General features: G+C 41.1%; 1 long non-coding RNA gene across 3 annotated transcripts in view; it reads left to right on the top strand.

Moving 5' to 3' along the window:
• The window catches only part of LOC147706372 (uncharacterized), a 255,226-nt gene that overhangs the window by 37,999 nt on the left and 196,790 nt on the right, over window positions 1-20,437 (top strand). The window contains exon 5 of one of the 3 annotated variants that reach the window (XR_015297635.1): window positions 9,131-9,911. The exons of the other annotated variants lie outside the window; for them this stretch is intronic. This is a non-coding gene — a long non-coding RNA (uncharacterized LOC147706372). Of the gene's footprint in view, window positions 1-9,130; window positions 9,912-20,437 lie in introns of those variants that run through there. 3 annotated transcript variants of the gene reach the window in all.

Raw genomic sequence — 20,437 nt, forward strand, 5'->3', positions numbered from 1 at the left:
CTGGGAATACACCAACACTATCCGGAATATTTGCAAATAATTACAGAAGCAGAGGATCATTATCTTTTCAAATTTGGACATCAAAAATACTTTAAAAAAATTAAATTAAAGGTCCTTAAGGAAGCAATAAAACTTTGGACACAAATTAGATTGATTTTAAAAATTCCCTACTACAGTGCATTGGCACCAATATGGAATTCCCCAGGAACCCCGAGCTGTCTGAAAGACGTTATGGCAATTCCCTTAAAACAAAACAATATCAAATATTGGGGTCAATTACTAAATGGTTCAACATTGATCTCTTGGGAAGAAATAAATAAAATCACAAATGGAACAATATCAAAATTTAAATATTATCAACTGAATAGTTGGGCAAGAACAATACCATCACAGGATAAAGATAGCAAAACTCTGGAAAAAGAAATGACAAAAACCTTACCCATAAAAAAGGAGGTAGCAAAATGGTACTGGACATTAATAACAGAAGAAGAGGAAAGCTACCAAATAGCAGAACAAACATGGGGGAAAGATCTGGAAACGGAGGAACTAGAAAACTTATGGGAAGAGTCAGTAGAGAAATGCTGGTCAACACTAAAATCTGTGAGACTGAAAAGACAGCAAAGGGTTTTTACGTTGTTCCACCTGCAAAGCATGCAAGCATGGTGCGAGTAAAACCGAGGTAGTTACACCTTTATCTCCAACACCAATCAAGATTCAACAAAAACTAAACTGCAAAACAGAGTTTGCGGTCTATGTTTTAGAATGCCCATGTGGGCTCCGGTATGTAGGCAGCACTCGACCTCAGGTCCATAAGCGGATATTACAACATCTCCGTGCAATTGCACATGCTGACCCTGCATACCCAGTAGCCAGGCATTTTGAACTTGCGCATGGTAAAGATGCATCAACATTGCGCCATTTTGTTATAGATTGCATCCCCCCACAAAGGAGAGGTGGTGATAGGGAGCCCCAACTTAGAAAGCTGGAGACCCGCTATATAATCTCCCTCGACACTAAGACACCCCAGGGTCTCAATATGGGAGAGGATTGTTACACTCACCTATAACATGTATATACCCATGGTGCCACTGTCTTCCAGTCTAACCTTAATCAAATGTTTGTGTCCTGTATCTCCAACCTGAAATGAAATAATTATTAAGGCTATTGCTCAACATGAACCCTGGACCCTCACACTGTTTGACCTATGTTTTTAACTAAACTTTCTGAAAACTTAATGAATTAACATTACTGTTTGCACAATTTCACTTTATGGTAGCACTTTTGTCATCGTTACATGTGACAGTTGTTGATATAGCTATGTTGCACAACTGATTGAAAAGCGGCTAAAATTCTATCTTGTAGCAGCCCACTTGGGCAGTATCCCTACTTGAATTATCCGTTCTGTTCGATATTTCAGTTAAATATGATTTGTGGCCTGTACTACATAGACTGCAGTACTTGTTATACAATTCAATGATGAAATTAGCTTTCCCGACAAGTACATACTATGCAAGGGGACGATTTTAATGGCAGCATAATTATTTATAATTATTTATAGGCTTTTAACTTTTGTATTATCAAGAAGTGTATTTATTAGCCATGCCATGAATCCTAACATTGTAAATCAAATGAATGTCGATATTTCCTTGTGTGCGACTTATGCATTTATGCAGTTACTTTAAAATAATTTTGTAATTCAATGGAAGGCTGAGTATGTTTTCGCTTTCTATCACATGTGATGACACTTCTTGCACTTTAAAAGGGGTGGTCATCCCCCGTGACGTTGTCATGTGATCAAGGCTATCTCTAGCCGAAACCCGTCATGGCGGATTGGTGCTGGGCTGAACTTTAAATAAATCTATTTGCACCACGATTGGGTCTTGCCTGTTCCTGACTGACGGTGTGGCTGACTGCGCTGCGCTGCGTTGTACTGGGAACTGGACGTACCTCATATATATATATATATATATATATATATATATATATATATATATATATATATATATATATATTCACTTAAAAAACCATAGGTTTCAGGCCTTATATAGTTAGGCAATTTGCATTTAAAAAAACCATTGAAATTGCTCCTATATAGTTAGTTTTACTAACTATATTTCGCGCACCCGCAATCCACTGCTGCTGATGTCACATATTACATCATTCATGACATGGTCAGTGACATCACTGATGACATCACTGATGACATCTCAGATGACATCACTGATGACATCTCATTTGACATCACTGATGACATCACTGATGACATCATCCAGTGACTGTGTGTTTCTGTAAAGTTTAAATATGTTTTACATATTGAAGAATGAGTGGATGTATAAGTGTCTGGATGAAGGATTTAGTAGGTGCGTGACTGACGGTATGAGTGAGTGATTAAATGTGCCTTACTAAATGCATGTGCTAGTGACTAAACTGTCTGAATGTGTGCATCAGTATGTCTGTTGTTGTGTAAGCTGCTGCATGTGTTGATCAGTAGCTATATGAGTGGCTATATGGGTTATTGATTGGTTGCCCAAGTATTTGAATGGGAGACTGAGTGTGTGTGTGGGTGGCTGGGAGGTGTGTGACTGTGCATAGATGTGTGAGCAGTTGATTCACTAGGTGTATGAGTTCAAGAGTGCATGTGGAAACAGCTATATGGGCGGTTGTGTGCATGGGTGTGTTGGTGAGTGAATGAATATCTCACTGCTACATGTGCAAGTAAGTACATATGTAAAACACAGTGCATGTGAGAGTTGGCATATATAAAGGACTATACATGAGAGCCAGTGAATGTGCGAGTGGCTATATGGATCATTGTGTACTTGTATCAGTGATTGTATAAGAGAATAAGTATGTGTTAGTATATGTTTGAATAAGTAAGGTGTTGTGTGTATAACTGTATAGTTGAGGAAATGGAAGTGTGATTGATTCTTTGCATGACTGACTAGGTGTGTGAGTAACACCATGGATGACTGGCAGTGTGCGAGTGTCTGTATTGGTGTATGATTGCATATGATAGTGTTGTATTGATGAGTGACTGTATGTATGAGTGATTCTATGGGTGAATGAGTGAATGTGTGTGTAGACCTAGGAATCAGTGAGTGCATATGTAGTAACTGGTATTGGTGTGTAAATGGTTTCAAGAATGGTAGTCTGTATTTAACACTGGGAGTATCAAAGGTTATATTAGAGTGTGAGGAGGTGCATAGTATTATCACATGAATGATATCATCAGTGATGTGATCAGTGATGTCAAATGAGATGTTATCAGGGATGTCCTCAGTGATGTCATTTGAGATGTCATCAGTGATGTCATCAGTGATGTCACTGACCCTGTCATGAATGATGTAATATGTGTCATCATCAGCAGTGGATTGCGGGTGCGCGAAATATAGTTAGTACAACTAACTATATAGGAGCAATTTCAATGGTTTTTTAAATGCTAATTCCTAACTATATAAGGCCTGAAACCTATGGTTTTTTAAGTGAATTTGCAAGGTTTTTTAAATGCTAATTCCTAAATATATAAGTCCTGAAACCTATGGTTTTTTAAGTGAATTTGCAAGGTTTTTTAAATGCTAATTCCTAACTATATTAGGCTAGAAACCTATGGTTTTTTCAGTGAATTTGCAAGGTTTTTTAAATGCTAATTCCTAACTATATCCGGCGTGAAACCTATATTTCTTTCAATAAATTTCAAAGGTTTTGTAAATGCTAATTCTATTAGTGGATAACGTTTATATATGTTATTATCCTTCTGGGACCACCTGAGCAGCCATCTTGTTTCTCCGGAGAAGTGAGGCACAAGAGAGCACAAAACAAGAGTGGAAAACGCGAAAAGGGGGCAGGGTTGAGACCCCCTGACCCCCTAGCCCTTCTCAGGGGGTCCCAGGAAGACCACCAAGTGCAAAAAAAGTTTATTCATTTTTAAAATCGTGGGGTACGGTACGCGTACCCTACGCGTACGGTGCGCATACCACTTTTTTTTTTTTTTTTTTGCCCTTGGGGGTCCTTTTGGGACCCCCTGAGAGGGGCTAGAGGGTTGGGGGGTCTCTACCCTGCCCCCTTTTCGTGTTTTCCACTCTTGTTTTGGGCTCTCTTGTGCCTCAGTTCTCCTGAAAAACAAGATGGTGGCCAACACTTCCTGGTTTGGACAGTTTGGAATGTTGACAGTCGACTGCCAGCCAATCAGAAACTCGCTTGCGCACGTAAGGGTACGCCCACGTACGCGTACGGGAAGCGTACCGTACGCGTACGGTGCGCGTACGGTGAGCGCATACAGATATATAACTGGAGGGATTTTCACCAAATATAGAAAAGGCACTACTGCATACCTGTCCCTACCATTTTGCCAAGTTTGGTGTAATTCCGTTCAGCCGTTTGGGCTGGAGCCGTGTCTAAAGGTCCCATAGAAAATGCCATTTAAAAAATTTCAAATTCAATTTTCTCAAGAACTACTGGAAGGATTTTCACCAAACATAGCAAAGGCACATCTGCATACCAGTCCCTACCATTTTGCCAAATCTGGTATAATTCCGTTCAGCCGTTCGAGCTGTAGCCTTGTCAGAATGTCCCTATGGAAATTAACATGGGGAAAACATGTTTTGGGACCCCCCTTTTTTCTCGGCCCCCCCTTGACGAATCCCTACGAAACTTTAAGGGAAGTAGCAGAGCGCAGCGAGGCAAGTTTAAAGGAAATTACAGGCAGATCCCTCAATCGGCGCCAAAGTTATTCCCAATAGAATGTTTGGAATTTCCATTGGTAACTAGGTCCTAACTATATATACCTACTGGCGACCGCCAGTAGGTAATGTGTGTGTATGTATATGTGTGTGTATGTATGTGTGTATATATGTGTGTGTACATATGTATGTGTGTGTGTAGATGTATATATGTGTGTATATGTATACATGTGTGTGTGTGTTTATATATATATATATATATATATATATATATATATATATATATATATATATATATATACTAGCAGCCCGCCCTGGCGTTGCCGGGGGCAGAAGGGGGCTGGGGGCAGCATTTTCTGCTTTTGTGCAGTCCCGGCCGGGCCCCCGCCCCGACATTGCCTAGACCGCCTCCCGCCCCCCCCCGCCCGCCTGCCTTCCTCCTCCTGCCTCCCGCCCGCCTGCCTCCCGCCTCTGCCTTACCTGAGCCGCGCTCCGGACTTGACCGCCACTCCCGGGCCCCGCCCGCCCCAAAATTGCTCAGACCGCCTCACCTTACCTGAGCCGCCGCTCCTCCCCGAGGTCTGGACTTCACCGCCACTCCTCGCCGCTCGTCACCACTCCTCCCCGCCTGTCGTCATCACGCACGTCTAGGTCGCGGTCAGCGCTACGTCGCGGCCGGCGCTAGTTTTAGGGGACTACTTTGTTTGTAAATTAAAATTTTTTTAATTTACGTTTTGTTTTATTTTATGTCGCCTATGTCCATCTACACGCCCTGAGGATTCCAACAATGTATTGGGTGTGTGGATTGGCGCTGTGGTTCCTGAGTTTACCTTGCCAAAAGGTTTCTTTTTTTTTTTTTTTTTTTTGTGTCCTCATATATGCCACCAGAATATATATGCTCTAGATGGGTCTCGCTGTTGCCTCTTATACTGTTGGTTTTTTTTTTCGAGTCCGCCATGGAAAACAGTATCATAGCAGACAGGGGTTCCCAGAGGTAGGCTGCTTTCCTAATCCTACTCCTCCAGACCTATTTTGGGCACCCTAGGCCTGGTGGAGGACAGGACCGACACAACCTCTGGCATAATCACAGGACTGCTCACCTATTTATCCAGACCATCAGTTTAGACCAGACATTCTCCAAGTTCTCGCTGCGGCCAGCCTGATCCATTTTACACACTTCCATTAAATACTTCAAACATACTGCAAATCTAGGGGGAGCCGCTGACTTCCACTCCATGCAGATTTGTCTCCTTGCGATAACTATTGTGTAAAAAATGAATTGAGTATCCAGATTCTTGATATTGTATTCTTTCAGTAAACCAAAGAAGACTAATCTGCGAGAACATGTAATAGTTATTGAAAGTACATCTCCCAAAAAATCCATTATCGCTTTCCAGTAGTTTTGAATGGCTGGACATTCCAGAAAAATGTGGATATCATCAGCGGCGTTATGATTACAACGGGGACAATAATAGTTGTTTCGTGTTATCTTATGCAGTTTGGCCGGAGTCCAATAGACTCTATGAGCCGTAAACAGGTGGTTGCGCCTTAAATTAGCGGGTTTAATTAGCCTCTGTGAAAGGGAAAAAGAGTCTAACCATGCCTTACAGACTTCTTCCAGGGGGCTCGGCTATACAGTTTCCCCATAACTTTATTATCTCCAGGTACAATTCACTCTCCTCTTCTTTGATCATTAGATTGTACCAAAAAGATAACTCTTTTACCCATTTCCCCCTTCTGCCGATTGCATCAAGAATATCTGTATCTTCCTCCCTTTGCATGTTTTGACTGGACCACCAGGCAGACAGCTGGTAGTATTTAAACCTAGTCAACTGTCCCTCTGTAAGCTGTACCAACGTGTTCCAACTCATTAGGCCCGAATCTGCCCAGAGATCTCCCCATTTTTTGAAGCCAGCTGTTTTCAGGGGTTGTGATAGTTGATCCTGGAGGCATTGAGGTGTACCAGGAGAGTCCCATATAGGGGAGTGTGTGTGATAATAGGGAATATTAAATGTCTTCCTCATGAACCCCCAATTTTTTAATGCAGTCTGTAGAATTTTAAAGCGAATTTTTAAAAAAAATTTCTGGTCTCCAAACTTAAAAATAAAGTAATCATGGTCATAGGATAAATCAGTTAACAAAGCTTGAAACAGGCGGCCCTGTGATGATGCATCCAGTTTATTTGCAAGAAGCCTAAAATTTTTAAAATGAAATGCATGACAGTATGACAAAATGTCAGGGAGGGCGAGCCCTCCTGTTTTTAAACCCCTCCTCAGTTTCTTCCATGCAATTCTTGTTGACTTGCAGGCCCATATAAAGGATCCAATTTTACCCTGTAGGGTGTTAATGTCTTTCAGTGAAAATGATAAGGGGATGCAGTTAAATAAAAAGGTCAATTTAGGAAGAATTGTCATTTTAATAAGGTTGACCCGACCGTAGATGTTTAAAGGCAAGTTCCCCCATCTTGTTAAAGTTTTATTAATATCTTTAACCACCTTTTGCCAACTGAGTGAAGTGGTATCATTTAAAGATTGAGTTAAGTGAATTCCCAGGTACCTCATGTTCTGTTTTGCACCAACTATGTGTGTGTTGTTATTCCACCCCATGATCTCTGTTTTATCCTTATTAATCTGGTACCCGGACAGTTTCCCAAATTCCTCCGATAGAAAAAATAACCTTGGAATTGCTGCAGAGTGATCAGAGGTATATAAAAGAAGATCGTCAGCGTACAACGCCACCTTCAAAAGCAGATTTCCAAGCTGAAATGGTTGAATGATATTGTCCTCTCTAATCCCACAAACAAAGGGCTCCATATAAACATCAAACAAAAGGGGGGACAGAGGACAACCCTGCCTAGTGCCTCGAGATATGTCAAACCACTCAGATAAAATTCCATTAACTAAAACCTTAGTCTTTGGGCAATGGTATAAGGATCTGACCGCCTCTATAAAAATTTGGGGGAACCCGAAGGCCGCCATTGTGGCCCATAAATACTTCCAATTGACCTGATCGAAGGCCTTAGCCGCATCTATGGCCACCATCGCCAGTGGGAGATTTTTAGCATTAGCATAATCTACAGCCCCTATAGCTTGAAACGTTAGTTCATTTAACTGTCTCCCTGGGATAAAGCCTCTCTGGTCAGGGTGGATTATGGATTGTATAACCTTTGATAATCTGGTGGCTAAAATACCTGAGTAAATCTTCATATCCGAGTTCAGTAATGAAATAGGTCTGTAGGACTCTATTCTTTTCGAGTCTTTATTTGGCTTGGGTATAAGCGTAATGATAGCTTCTCCCCACGAAGAAGGTATAGAATAGCCTTGGATCAATAAAAGGTTGAAGAGTTCCCTTAATGGAGTTATTAATTGATCTTTATTGTCCGAATATATCTCCACTGGCAACCCGTCAGAGCCTGCAGCTTTCCCCCTTTTCATTTTCTTCAGCTGACCTAAAATTTCCCCATCTGTTATCTCAGATTCCAAGTATACTTTTTCTGATTCAGACATTTGCGGCAGATGTTTTATACTCAACCAGGATACTAAATCCGCCCCGTGGGATCTTTATCTTCCGTGTAGAGACTCCTCATAAAGGACCTGGCTTCTTCTCTTATTTCTGCATCTGTTTCTATCAAATTTCCTGACTGTCTATGTACCAAGGCTTTGATGTTGTTTCTCGTTCTCTCTTCTCTAGCTTTCCAGGCAAGGAGAGCTCCACACTTCTCTCCGTATTCAAAATTTTTTAATCTGCTGGACTCCCATTTTTCTTTAAGAATTCTATCATCCGAAATTTTTAACTGGAGCTGCAAGTCAGCAAGTTCCTTCTCTAACACATGTATTTCTCTGGAGTTTGTTAGTATTGCATTTTGTAGTTTGAGATCCTTTCTGGTTATTGCTGCTAAGTCTTCCTTTCTTTTTATTTTTATACTTTTTCTCTTATGGTACATTAAAGAACTTAAAACACCCCTCAAGTAAGCCTTGTAAGTTTCCCATACTATCTGGGAAGAGGAGGATCCTGAATTTATTAAAAAGAATTCTGATGTTTTGTCTTTAACAACTACTTTTATCTGATTATCTAATAGAGATGATCTCTAATGTAATGAGAGTTCGTTTTTAAAGTAAGTAAAATAAATCCCCAGCTTCATAAACGAAACCCCTGTAGGAATAGTTGTTAGTTGTTCCTATATGCGTATCGCTACTCGAGATTTAACATACCTCGAGGTCCACTATTAACTACCACCCAGCATAACTCAAGAAATCTAGTTGCCACTGTTCACTGTGCCCCAGTATAATATGTATCTTTTAGAAAATGTGTTCCCTTGTTCTACCTGAGAAGGAATTTACTAAGCTGAATATATATATAAAAAAGAGCAATGGGCAGAATGCAAAAGAGTGATGATTTAGTTGTTTTCTAAAGAAAATGTTTTGTTAATACTATGTTTCTTTATTGTATAGAACCCTGTCCTGATGAAGGTGTCATCATAAAAACCGAAACGCTGCGTCGACAACTTGTTTTTAATGGCCATTTGCTTTTTAATCCTGATTTTGTGTGTTTAAAACATTTGCACCACTGAACCATTGGAAGGGTGCTTACACTCTTTTTAACTATTTTATATTGTGGCACTGTAATTAATATTTGATACTGTACATTTTGCAATAAATTGTTCAAATTTTACAAAAATTGTTTTTTTCATTGTGTATATACTTTGATAAAGTGGTTTTAGTTGTAAGGATCTCTTGAGTTATGGTGGTACACTATGGATAGGATTACCCTTTTTTTAAGTTAAAGATAGGGACTGTTTTGATTTCTTAAATGACAGTCCATGACTGCATGGAGTGATGCAGTTACTTTACCGGCATATCCAAGCTTGCAATCATCGAGAATGTGTGGTTGGGAGTGAGGGCACAGGAACTGTTTATTGCCCTGCACAGCACTACAACTTTCCACCTGAACCAATTTAAATCAGCCGCTTACTTGAAGCAAACGATAATCTGGCTGAGAGAGACATTCATTCAGATAAAGAACAAACTGCATGCTGGGAATTGCTGTCTTCACCATTTGGATTGACTGAATGGACTCTAATCTAATATGGCTCAGGTGTGACCTACCCTACTTTAGGAGGAGGAAATCCACAAAAGTGAAACCAGGGAACTCGCAGCACCTGAGGCATTTGATAAAGGCTTCGCCGAAACGCGTCATGCCAGTGTCTGAAATAAACGGTTCCTGTAAAGCCCCTCCATTTCCCCGCTTCTCCTTCAACAGAAGAGGACATGGCTTTGCAGTATGTATGTGTGAATATTTGTGTATATGTGTGTGTATGTATGTGTATATGTGTGTGTATGTATGTGTATATATGTGTGTGTATATATATATATATATATATATATATGTGTGTATATTTATGTGTGTGTTTGTGTATATGTATATACACCTAAAGCAGGTGTAACAGATGTAAAAACCACACAGAGGATTCCAAACGAAGTCAGCACATGTACTAAAATTGCATGACCTGGCTTTGCTTTAAATCCTAAGGAACTAACTAAGCCAGGTGGGAAACAAAAGGAAGTGTAATATTTCATGACGTTTCTATATGTAATGACATAAAAATCACACATTTCATGCAACTTATCTTAGGTGGTAGTTTTTGCGGGTAGATTTGTTCGGGGGGGATGCACATCGAATACAAATCACACGCATCATTGTGCAACTCTCTATTTATCACCCTTCCCACAATGCAGCAGTGCTAGTCTTCATGTAGGAATATGCGTTGTTCATTACATCTGCACATAAATACAGCTTGAGAATTTATAGGTTCTGGTCTTAAAATAAAGTGTTAACATGTAGGTGCAAACAAGGGAGGTTACAGGAAAGGGTACATCTCAAGATTTTTGGGAAGAAAAGAACAGAATCAACTTTTTGTAGATGAGAGACTATTTCAGATTTGGGGGCCCCAATCAGCGAATCTCCTTCCTCCTTTGGTGGTCAGCTTTAAATGTGGGGGTTTCCAAAAGATGCATGTCTCTGCTTCTGAGCATCAAAGCCAGAAAGTACAATTCTAAGATTTTTAGGTCCAGCCTAGAGAAAACCCCAGCTGATCACCAATTTTCATGTTTCTCAAAAACAGGTGGTAGAGTTAATGAGAATTTTAATGAGAATTTTCATCAGAGGTTGGTCGCTGTCCCATTTTGGCACTTTGCTGCGAGCAACCACTTCTCGGTGCTAGGGATCCTCAATCCCCCGCCCCACAAATGGACCTTTCCCTGAGCATCACAAACCTCCTTCTTCATGAGTGTTTGATTATAAAAAAGAGGGTACCCGGCCACCAATTCATAATACTGCTTATTTATTTTAGCAGATTAAGGTGCAAAGCATTCAGTTGCTGTACCTTACTTCATCACTTGGAGTCAAGTGCCTGAATTCCTGACTGAACGAGTGTTGGAAGAAGACGTGAGACACATTAAAAAGAATGAAGTTTTGCAAACGGGCGAATGTCGTTATGAATAAAGTTGACTAGACAGGAGAGAGAATTCATCAATACCGGACAAAAAGAAGTCCCTTTGATTTCTTGAAAGGTACTTTGCAGGGCAGAAATACCGGCGGCCACGCATGCGCACAGGTACAACGACGTTTCACTTTGAGACCCCAAATTTTTTAAGGTTGTTAAACATTTATGGGCAACTAAGACACCGATATTAATAAAATGTGTAATACTGAGGAACCACGTACAGTGAACTTTTAACAATTTTTATCCATGCTTCTATTGTTTTGTAAAGATTTTAATTATTCATGTACAAATAAAACTACTTAAAAAAAAAGACCCCACATTTGGCTTGAATACACATCCTTGAAACCGTTAACGGCCAAGTACCCTACCACTTTGATAAAAAAAAAGATGGTATACAGCGAGAGAAAACCACTTCAATAAATCCAGATTACTGTGGTTCAGCCCGGACGATAATCCCCAAACTTTGAAGGGGATTCGAAATGAACCAGCATTTTTCCTTTGAACCTATGAGGGAACTTAACTTGTTTTGGACTCTCAAGAGGGTTTGCCAGTAAGAAACATACCAGTAGAGAGAACTCAAACCCTTTTCCCCATAGTTAGCCTGCCCTTCAAAGAAACAAAGTACAAAGGACTTTGGCTAGAGGCAGTCTATGTACTAGTAATAATGACTGGTGTAATTGTCTGTAAATGCACATGATTTGTAATGTTATGTATGTACATTTCAGAATGTTTTGCTCTCTTTTGCACAATTTTGTTTCACATGTTGATCAAGTTTCTTTTTTGTAAAATGAAGAATGTATCTTTTGAATGCTCTAATGAAAAACAAAATGTCGCTGTAAAAAAAAAAAAAAGTTGTTTTAAATGATTCCAAGTGATGAAGTAAGGTACAGCAACTGAATGTGTTGCACCTTAATCTGCTAAAATAAATAGGCAGTATTGTGAATTGGTGGCCAGGTACCCTCTTTTTTATAAACTTTATTACGCCCTACCAGGACCCTGTAATGTATGTGACCCCTTTGGTTTGAAATCATGAGTACTTGAGGCAGGATTTGCCTTGTGACTCTTAGTGAAAAGTTGTGAGGGTGAGATGGAGTACTGCATGAGAAAGCAGGCATATTGGCAAATTGTCACAGTTCTTACAATAAACTTCAATCAATCCGGCTTTATAAAGCACGGCTAATCACCCAATAAGGCATCGAGGCATAAACATAGTTCTGAGCAAAGCAATGACAGCATTTTGATGTCTCGTAGCTCTTAGACCTCGGTCTTCAGCTTTGCAATTATACATGTCTCATAACCGAAACAGCCAACAGGTGTTTGGTATTTTGGTGTCTCCAGAGCTCCACTGTAAGTGGGTCACAGCTGACTGGTAGCATGTAAATGGGCCATGTTCAGGTTACATTTCAAGTTGGGCCTGTGGTCTCTAGGTGGCTGATAATATTTTGTTTGGAGCAATAAATGGATTTGCATAAAGAAAAGTCTTTCCTTGTATTGTTGTTCATCAGCACCGGTATACTTGTCAAATTGCTGCAAAAAGTATTTAAATTAGATGTGCTTGGATGGGAGATTCTCATCATCAGCCATACACTGCTGCACCCAGAAGTGACAACAGGCCTCCACCACACCCCAGTCCTCTAACAAACATCAAAAGCTAGTAGTTCTTGCCTATGGAAGATCTTTTGGCTTGATCAATGGTTTTTTTTTGCCAAAAACGTTTGTGTGGAAGAATAATTATATTATATCACAATATCAGTGGCTGCTCCTCGAGGGAGTGCTGTGGGCGGTGGGGGGTAGTAAACTCCGGCGTACGGCCAGGCGATGCAGCGCGCGCAATGTAATTAGTTTTATTTATTCATTAACTTAACTCTGTTCGGCCGTACGCCAGAGTTTACTACCCTCCACCCTGCCCCACCCCCGCCCGCAGCACTCCTTCAAGGAGCTGCCACTGCACAATATATATCCTACAATATAATATAATATGATTCCATGAAAACATTTGTGTATTATGTTACGGCCTGTTGTATGATCTGGTCTGTAATTGTGTAGTAGGACTGTTGAATTGTCTGTCATTTTATTGTAAAGTAGGGTATAGTATGGAATGGCCTATCACTGTACAGTATGGTGTTTTATGGTATGGCTAGGCTGCAATTATATGGTACGGTATGTTGTATGGTATTGGCAGTCATTGTACGTATGGGGTGGTGTGGTGTGGCCAGTCATTTTGTATTATGTTCTGGCAGGTCATTGTCTACTGCGATATGGTATTGCCTGTCATGGTATAGTATAGTATTGTATGGTATGACCTATTGTATAGTTTGGTGTGGCATGGTATGGCCTGACCATTGTATTTTATGGCATGGTATGGCATGTCCTTATATGGTATGGTATGCCATTGTATGTTATGGTATGGTATAGCCTGGCCTGCCATTGAATAGAATGGTATGTCATTGCATGGGCTGGGATGGGATGGGATGTCATTGTATGTTAAGATTGGGTCTGTAATTGTATAATGTGGTATGGGATGGCTTGTCATTGAATAGTATGGTACGTCACTGTATGCACGGTCATTGTATATTATATATTATGATATGGTCTGACCTGTCATTGTATGGTATATCATTATATATTATGTTATGTTATGGCGTGGGCAGTCATTGTTCAGTATGTTATGGCATAGGCTGTCATGTTATAGACTGGTATGGTATGGAATGTCATTGTTATGTTATAACAATTTATATAGCGCTCTAATAACCATGGGTGTCTAGGCGCTTCTGGTTTGCATGCTGTGTCAGAAAAAAACGAGTTTCTAAAAAACTAGTTTCTAAAAAGCCATGTCTTGAGTAGTTTTCTAAACTCAATCAGGGAGGGGATCTTCCTGATAGAAAGTGGAAGGGAGTTCCATACCTTGATAGTACTATACCTGAAACTCCTCCCCCCCAGTTAGTCCTTTTAACTCTGGAGGTGCATCAGGAAGGCATTGGCCGAGCGTAGTGGTCTACTTGGAGAATACAAGCTGAAAGAGTTCCAAAGAAATTGTGGACCTTCTCTGTAAAGTGCCTTATGTGCGATGCAGAGAGCCTTGAATATAACACGCTGGCCAACTGGCAGCCAATGCAATTCCTGAATCCCTGCCCTACTGGACTGGTATTTGGGAACATCCAGAACTATTCTAGCGGGGGCATTGTGTACCACTTGCAGTCTTCTGAGTAGGTTGGATTGCAGGTTGATGTAAAGGCCATTGCAGTAATCCAATTTTGAAAAAACTAGGGAGGTCAGAACCGTTTTTCCGGTATTGTTAGAGATAAATGGGAGAATTTTACGTAAGGTTCTAATGGTGAGAAATGAGGAAGACACCACCTTAGAAATCTGAGACTTAACATTGAGTTTCTCATCTATAATGACCCCCACATTTTTTGCTTTAGCTACTGGTGTAGGAGGGTGGCCGAGAGTGTCTGGCCACCAAGCTGGCGAACATAGTCGGAAGAGATTTCAAAACAAAACCACCTCAGTTTTGCTTGAGTTTAACCTCAAGCAACGCCTACTTATCCAGTTGCTCAGAGTGACCATACAGTCATGTAGTTTGATGGAATAGTTGACATCCTTGTCCACTGTTGAGATAACCAACTGGGTATTGTTGGCATAAGAGGTGGGACTTAGATCAAAACTTCTAATCAGAGGCACCAGTTCAGAAACGTAAATATTAAAAAGCCTAGGGCTCAACGAAGAGCCCTGCGGCACCCCACAATGCAAGATAAAAGGTGCGGATTTAAAATTGCCTAGGTGAACTGTTTGAGTTCTAGCTGATAAAAACAACTTTAAAAGGGAAAGGGCCTTTCCTCCTAAATCTATGGTCTTTAGTCGTTCGACCAGAAATGTATGATACACGGTATCAAAAGCCGCAGACGGGCCGAGGAGGATAAGGGCCGCCGACCCTCTGCTATCCAGCGCAGTGAGAATTTCCTCTGTGGTCTTTATCAGAGCTGTCTCAGTGCCATGACATGCTCTGAATCCAAACTGACTCTGGTTTCAGATTTGATTGTCTGAAATAAAGGTGGAAAGTTCAACATTTATGATTTTCTCAACAATTTCTGCGGAAAGCGGGAGCTTCGCAATAGGATGGTTGGCCGGTCCATTCTGTCCAAATTGGATTTTTTGGGGGAGTGGCAAAATGCTGGCCTGTTTCCACATGGTTGGGAAGAGTCCTTGCAGAAGTATCTGATTGAAAATGCTAGATAGCTGTGGGCTAATGAGATTGCGGATGTTGTGAAGGATCCCGGGAGGAAGGGGATCATCCGGGGATCCAGATTTAGTCATTGAGAGAAGCGTAGCTATTTGACCTGAAGAAGCAGGGGTAAAGTTAAAAATTGTATTTTGAGTCTAGCTTCCTGTTCTGTAACATTAGCGTTTAATTTATGATTGGCAAACTGATCATATATTTGATCCACCTTTGATTTAAAGATTTGGGCAAGTGTGTTGCAGAAATCTTGAGTACAATTGGCGTCATCGTCATTTCTAGCTGTATTTCGGTTATTTATGACCTTAAAAAGTTCCTTGCTAGAATTACCCACCTTTCTATTTGCTGCGTAAAGTATCGGCTCTTCTCAGCAATTAACTTTTTCTTATAGTCTGCCAACATCGATATATACTGATCTTCATCAGTTGCTTCATAGTTTTTCTGCCAAATTCTTTCTTGCCTCCTACGGGCTTGTTTGTCTAATCTTAGGGCTTTCAGAGAACCAGAGTGCAGAAGGGGGTCTTTCTATTTTTATTAGTCACTGTAACAGGTGCTAGTTTAGCAAAGTTGAACTTCAGCCAGGTTCTGGCTGAGACCTCTACTTCCAATTCCAGCTCTGTTTGACTTTGTACTAACTGGCTTTCCAGTAAGCATAGGTCAATTTTAAGACAAGATCTCCCAGTAGACTTGGTGCTAGACATATTGGTAGTATTGGGTCTAGGCAATTTGTAGCTGAATAAAATAGCGTGGGGGTCAGACCAAGTAAGAGGGAGAATGGATGAGATGTAAATGGCAGGGTTATTAGTAAAAAGACCATCTAAAGTGTGTCCTGCTTGATGCGTGGGGTATTATACAAGCTGTCGGAGTCCTAGTTTAGATGTAATATCTAGAAGCTCCTGCGTATCTCTGTCAGCTAATGATTCCAGATTGAAATTCATATCACCTAAAATAGTGAAACATCTAGATTGAAAACCTAATTCTAATAAAGGATGGAAGTTATTCAGGAAGCTACTTCTTGGGCTTGGTGGACGATTAATCAATACTCCTTTGAGTGTCTCTTGTTCGAGAGGAGTAATTTTTAAAAGGAGGGCCTGGCAATCAGCTGAGGATCATATTGAGCATTGTGATATAAGCTTGCTCCTGTGAATTAGTGCAAGCCCCCCACCTTTTTTTAGTTGTCTGTCTTGTCTAAACACTTTATACCCGTAATGAACCGCAATATTAAAATCTGGATCAGATGTTTCTTCGTCCAAAGGTTTCCGTGACAAACAAGACATCCAACTTATTGTCAATAATGAAGTCCGCAATTTCATACTTATGTTTTATCAATGACCTAGCATTGATGAGCGCTAACTGGAGTTCTATATTACTCGTGCTAGAAGTAACCAAGTTCCTATCGGGTTTCTGCGTCGGCTGAAAGCTCCTATGGATTTTAGTGAGACATCCTGAGCATTGAGGATGTTCTATTCTTAGTAGCTCTTCGCAGATAAATTGATAACATGACTTACCCCTAGGCTGCCCAAACGCGCGGAGGCTCTTCTCTGAATAATTAAGTCTGGGCTTGATTTTAGTATTGGGGCCAGTGGTCCTGGCCCTAGGCCCGGTCCATGCGCGGACGGGCGTAGACGAGCTTGCTTTAGGCGCGCCTTTGGCGCTCCATCAGCGTGTCCGCTGCGCGCGTGCTCCAGCTTGCACCTAAATAGGTGCCCCTGGAGACTAGAGGGCTAACTGGTGAGGAAGTGAAGGACCGGAAGTGCCGGCTATGTGTGGTCTTCCCTCCACTTCAATCGGCGTGAAGCCCCGGCGGACCGGGGAAGCTACGTCAATGTGCAAAGAGGCGAGGTGAGGGCATAAACAAAGTGCAATAGTGCGGCAAAAATTAAAACATAACGAAAACAACACTGAAAAAGTTAAAGTGTTGAACCTAATCAAGCTGGCTTCAGACCGGCACATTCTACTGAAGCAGTCATCTTAAAAGTCCTTGACACCCTCCGGGAGAATGCCGACAGAGGGTCCCCACAGGCACTGGTCCTCCTGGATTTATCGGCCGCGTTCGACATGGTGGATCATGACATCCTTCTCCACCGTGTCGGACAGGCGGGCATCCAGGGACCTGCATGGGAATGGATCAAGTCCTTCCTCTCGGGCAGAGTACAAACAGTCCACCTAGGCCCCTTTACTGCAACCCAGGTCCCCACTACCTGCGGAGTCCCTCAGGGATCCTCCCTCTCTCCATTATTGTTTAATTTATATCTTCGTCCATTGATCCACTCATTGAGTAACTAGAACTGCACTGTCGTCAATTATGCTGATGACATGCAGATTATTTTCCCTTTAGACACCCCTGACGCTGCATCCGACTTTCAGGCAGTGATGCTTCACATTCAACAATGGATGATTTCCAACCAGCTTAAATTAAACCCTGAGAAGACGGAACTCATCCTGCCCGGCACTGGCCCTTCATATTGGGGCCCCCATTTCTGGCCAAACGAGCGAGGCACTCCCCCTAGTCCCTCGAACTCGGTAAAAAGCCTGGGCGTTACCATTGACACCGACCTCTCTCTTAAATCCCATGTCGGTACCATCATTTCGGCCAGCATGTTCCAGTTACGAAAAATTCGTAAAATCTCCCATCTTCTCTCCTACGAATCCTTGGTGCAAATCGTTATTTCACTTGTCCTCTCCCGCCTGGACTTCTCTAATTCTCTTTACTGGGGACGACCTAAGTCCCTCCTTCATCGTCTTCAATTGGTGCAGACCAGGCAGCTAGGCTTATTTGCAAAGCCCCCAAATGGCAATCTGCTAGATCCCTCTTGGCCAAGCTGCACTGGCTGCCCATTGAACAAAGAGCTGCTTTTAAAATAGGCTGCCTGGTATATAAGGCCCGGCAGACCAAGGGTCCGGCTTTCCTGAAATCTCTAATCAACTCTCACTGTCCGGCTCGTAACCTCCGTTCTGCCCATCTCCACCTCCTCACCACTCCGGTGGTTAAACTAAAGAAACTGGGCGGCCGCAGATTCAGCTATCTAGCACCCAAACTGTGGAACTCCCTCCCCCTCCTAATTAAAACCTCTGACACCCTGCTAAGCTTCCGAAAGAGCCTAAAAACTTAGCTCTTCTCGAACCTCGTTTAAGCAATGGCCCTCACCCTCAATCTTAATCACAGCGCCAGGAAACCTCCGGTGTCAGTGCGCTTTATAAATACAGCATAAGATAAGATAAGATAAGAAAATGTACGAACCAGCGAGTGTCTAGATGCTGGCGTTATAGGCAGTAGCTACCTGATGGCTTTGAATAAAGTTTAGCTTCACAGCAGTAGAAGACCGCTGCACGTGCGCTCCAGCCTCCACCTAAATAGTATGATATCGTATTGTATGGTCTGTTATATAGTATAGTGTGTTATGACCGATCTTTGTATTTTATGGTATGGTATGGCCTATCATTATATAATATGCCCCCTCATTTATAGTATGGTATGGTGTGGCCTGTTGTATGGTATGGTGTGGCCTGCCATTGCATAGTAAGATATGGGTTGTCAATGTATGGTATGATATGACCTGCCATTGTATTGCATGGGATGGCCTGTTGTATAGTATGGTATTAGGTGGTATGGCATGAGATGGTATGGCCTGCCATTATATTGTATGGCCCCCCATGGTATAGCATGGTATATCATTGTATAGTATAGTAAGGTATGGTATAGCCTGTCATTGTATAGTATTGTATGTCATTGTCTATTACAATATGGTATGAAATGGCTGGTGACTGTATAGTATAGTATGGTATTTTATGGCCTGCCATTCTATGGCATGGTATGGTCTGTTATTGTATAGTATGGTGTAGCCTTCTATTGTATGATAATCTTTGTTCCAATGTACACATTAAGCTAGAAGCGCACTAGGAATGGTGAAAAAAAGCAAAAAAGTAGTTTAAAGTATTATTTTCACACTAGAATGTTCTATCCAATGCGTAATTATGCAATTAAAAACTATTTTAAAACACACCCTATTTTAGCATAAAACATTTTAATCATGTACAAAGCATTCTATAATACATGAAACATGTAAGAAAAAGCACTTTGTTAATAACTACACTAGTGGTTACTTAATAGCAATTGCGCAAAGCAAATTAATTTATTTTGAAATCATTGTTAAATTCGACGCTAGCAAACTGTGGCCTGCTGGTGTTATGCCGTACCAAAGAGTAGAAGGGGAGAGAATGAAAAGTTAAAGGGAACAAACAAGAACGTGGAAACCGAATAGTTAAAGTAGGTGTCTCCAACCAGTTGCAAGCAACCAGTAGCTTGCATACACTTTCTGAGTAGCTCGCAGCCCTGAGTTCATTTTTAAATAAGCACATGATCACATTTTCCTTTTACAGTTAAAGGCTGTGTTTATTTTTCATTATTATCTGGCTGCATATAGCAGGGCCTGATAATGAGCAGTGTTTAGTCGGATATATTACAGGAGCTGGATCACAGAGGTGAAGAACTGAAGCACTGAGGTATTGAACTTTTAAATAAAAGTCCTTGTCAACTCAATATTGGAGTGTTAGAACAGGGTGACGTTTTTGAATGTTTTTAGATGGGAGAACATTAAAATCTAAAGTTACCTTAATTATTAGGTTTTTCATTTTCATTTACTGCCATTTCAAAGTGTCACATTTACAAACAGCAAGCCTATAGCTTACTGTAGCCAGTAGACATCACTGTGCCATATTTATAACTGAAAAGTACAGTAAATGGTCTTAAATGGAAGCAATTTAAGGTGGATGGAGAATAATGTTGCTAAGAAACATGGAGTCTTAATGTTTATCTCCACATTCAACTAAGCCAATTATGTCTTAATGTTTTATGAAACATGTTTCTTCACTTTAAATACCCTGCAATTAAACCGATGGCTATATTGTTCTGTTATAAATATGGCACTGTGTCTACAGGCCACTGAGAGCAGGAGGCCTACTGTTTGTAAATGTGACCCTTGGAAATGGAAGAAAATGTAACTGATGAGTTTTATGGAATCC

Source organism: Lissotriton vulgaris, chromosome 7 (genome assembly GCF_964263255.1).
Source record: "Lissotriton vulgaris chromosome 7, aLisVul1.2, whole genome shotgun sequence".
Taxonomy (NCBI): Eukaryota; Metazoa; Chordata; class Amphibia; order Caudata; family Salamandridae; genus Lissotriton; species Lissotriton vulgaris.